General features: G+C 38.8%; 1 pseudogene; it reads right to left on the bottom strand.

The window, feature by feature from the left end:
* Positions 1 to 1,129: 1,129 nt before the first annotated feature.
* On the bottom strand, positions 1,130 to 1,424 carry LOC143438344 (small ubiquitin-related modifier 2 pseudogene; annotated as a pseudogene).
* Between the last annotated feature and the right edge of the window lie 1,893 nt (positions 1,425 to 3,317).

The raw sequence follows: 3,317 nt of genomic DNA on the forward strand, positions 1-3,317 counted from the left end.
GAAGAATATAAAATCTCTAATTTTGGGTTATTTTAAACTCTTTGTCACTGTAATTCAGAATTCTAATACAAGGGGTTTTGTTGTTTGTTTTTGGGTCAGTTTTAAACAAAGAGTTTACCTAATCAATAAGATGCTTGACTTGAATGGGAAACTATTTAAGAATATTGTGTTCAAGAGTAATTTACTCCTACTTAAAGTCAGCAAGTACTCCTACTTGCTAAATTATCCCATATCTTTGGTCTACAGATCTCCACGATAAAATAGAACAGAAAAGGAAAACATTCAAGAGAGATCCAATGAAACTATCCACTGTACCTTTAAGAATGATTAATGTGGATTTTGATATAGAATTTCCAACTAGTTTGAGAAAATACCTTAAAGATTTTACAAAATCATGGAGAGCCAAGACCAGTTGTCAACATGTAACAGAGTGCAAGATTTCCAGAGAAAACTGAGAGCATGATGTAACAGCTACATACATTACACATAAACACATACATTATACCCCTACCCATACCATAGATACAAAAGCTATAATTGCTTTTGTTTTTATGATGATATGTGAAAAACATGAAAATTCTCTGACTTCATAAAGTATACAGGACTTTTTATGTTGTTGGATTCTTTTATTAAAACAATCAGAGCAAAATAACTCCTGGGAACAGACAGATAAGAGCAAGCAAAGGGGTGCTAGTGTACAAAGGGAATGTTTGTACAGAGCCAACCCCCATTTCATGTTAACCAAAGCATAGCATTGGCCATTTAGGTTTTGTTTTTGTTTTTTGTTTTTGTTCTTGACAGGAACTCACTATGAGCCCTCGCTGGCCTGGAACTAGCTGTAAACCTGGCTGTCCTTGAAGTCAGAGATCTATTGGTCTCTGTTTCCCAACATGTAACACAGTGCAAGATTTCCAGAACTGCCAGGAGTAAAAGCATGTGCCACCATGATGGCATAGTTTAAGAAAAAAGCTCAGTAGGCGTGTGCACATAAACTAGTTACCTTATGTTCAATAAAGAAATGGGGAAGGAGAATGAAAGAAGAGAAAACAAATTATACTACAGTAGTCAGGATGTGCTGGAGCCAAACTTCACCTTTGCAATGAGAGAATGTATTCTTTGTCTGTACAATTCAGGAGTAAAGTAGCAATTTCCCTTCTAAGTGGGTTTTTCCTGTTTGCTGTTGGAACACAGCAATAGTATCTTCATCCTCTACTTCCAACTGTGTGGTTGTGTTTGTTTGTTTCATAGATTGGAATCTGATCTGCCTGATTGACAGGCCCTGTGGTTTCCAATAGTCACTTATTAGTTTACTAGTGACCTCTTAATCTCAAGAAACACCACAGAACCAGCCTGCCTACCATCATTAAATCAATGTAATTGTTATTCTCAGTCTTGAGTCCTTCCTTAGGTTTCCTGTTGGCCATGGTTTGCCTCTTCATGAAGGAGGCACCTAGTAGGCACTGAAGGAACATGCAAGCAGTACTTGTTGGCTTTGTGTGACACAAACAAGAGTCATCAGACAGGAAGGAGTCTCAGTTGAGAGAATGCCTTCATTAGATCCAGCTATAAGGCATTTTCTCAATTAATAATCCATGCGGGGAGGGCCCAGCCTTTTGTGAATGGTGCCATCCCTGGATTGGCAGACGTGGGTTCTATAAGAAAGCAGGCTGAGCGGTATCCCTTCATGGCCTCCGTATCAGTCAGCTCCTGCCTCCAGGTACTAGTCCTACTTGAGTTCCTTGTCCTGACTTCTTCCAATGATGGACTATGATCTGGAAGTATGAGCTGAATAAATCCTTTCTTCCCCAAACTTGCTTTTTGGTCATGGAGTTATCATTACAGCAACAGAAACCCTAACTAAGACACTGGCCTTGAACTTGCACAGTGACCTTCCTGCTTTTGTTCTTATGTGCTGAGATGTAAGGCATGAATCAAAGTGTTTCTAAAGCTTTAGACCAAAGATTGGATTTCTGGGTATGTGTGTGTGTGTGTGTGTGTGTGTGTGTGTGTGCATTCCCAAATGCTTAAATTTCAATTCTCTTAAATGGCTCCCCCTTAAAAACACAGATCAGTACAGCATTCCTATGAAGGCACAAGCACAGTAGCCAACGGTCTTCTTCTATACTGACACAATCAACTGGCAGTTGTGCATAGAGCTTGTGCATGGAGCTTCCAAAGAGGATCCAAAGCAGCTACAAACTAATCTTTATGAGAATCCCATATACCTAATGAAATATCATCTTCATCTGCCACATTCTGGACTTCTAACCTATGGGGCATACTAACTCTCAATGCTATGCTAAGAAAAATATTAAAGCATGCCCAAGTACATTTGTTTTGTTTGTATAAAAATATATTTACTTCTACCAGCCCACACTCAGAGTCTGCAACTCTGTTTAAGATAGGTTTGCCAGTATGCTTTAGGCATTTAGTTATTCTTAAATTTTATGAAATGAATGAGGCAACAGCTACTTAATAAGTTAATCACTAAGAGGCAGAGTATGGAAGACTAATTGAGATTTTAAAAGCCTATGCTTTAGCTTGGGCAGTATAAGAATGGTCAACCAAAGGTTTGCAGTATGTGAGGTGTCCCCTTCTCATAACCCTAATTCCCACAATAATGGCAAGAAAACCATTCAAGACCTGTGAGTTAATTTATGTGTTATTAAAAACCTCTTATTCCATAAGATAGAAATAATAAAAACATTGTCTGATTTGTTTTACAAGGTCACAGTTACCCTGATTAAAAAAATCACATAGAAGCGAACCGCCGGTGGCTCAGCCCTTAAGGCGCCTGCCCGCAGAGGGCGCACCGTCTCTTGGTGCGCGGGTTCGAGTCCCGCTCTCCCGTTTCCCGTGTCTTGTGGGGAAAAAAAAAATCACATAGAGACCCAACAAAGAAAGACAATTATAGGCCAATTTCCATTATATCATAGATACAAAAATTCTCAACAAAATACTTACAAACTGAATTCAAGAACACATCAATAAGATCATCTACCATAATCAAGTAGACTTTGCTTTAGAGATAGAGGGATGGTTATACATGTATAAATTGAGAAATACAATTCACTATATAAGCAAAGTGAAAGGCAAAAAAGTTAATCATCTCATTAGATGTCAAAAAAGGCCTTAGATAAAATTCAACACCCCTTCATGAAAGAATTCTCGAGATATTAGAGATACAAAGGACATACTTCAGTCAAGATATGTTATGTGAGGCCCTGTCCTCTGAGCTCCATTTTCCAGCCCACAACTCTGCCTGCATTCCTGGAGCCCTTGCAGCACTAGAGACAACCAGGTAAAACACATCCCCA

This window comes from Arvicanthis niloticus, chromosome 25 (genome assembly GCF_011762505.2).
Source record: "Arvicanthis niloticus isolate mArvNil1 chromosome 25, mArvNil1.pat.X, whole genome shotgun sequence".
NCBI classification, from domain to species: Eukaryota; Metazoa; Chordata; class Mammalia; order Rodentia; family Muridae; genus Arvicanthis; species Arvicanthis niloticus.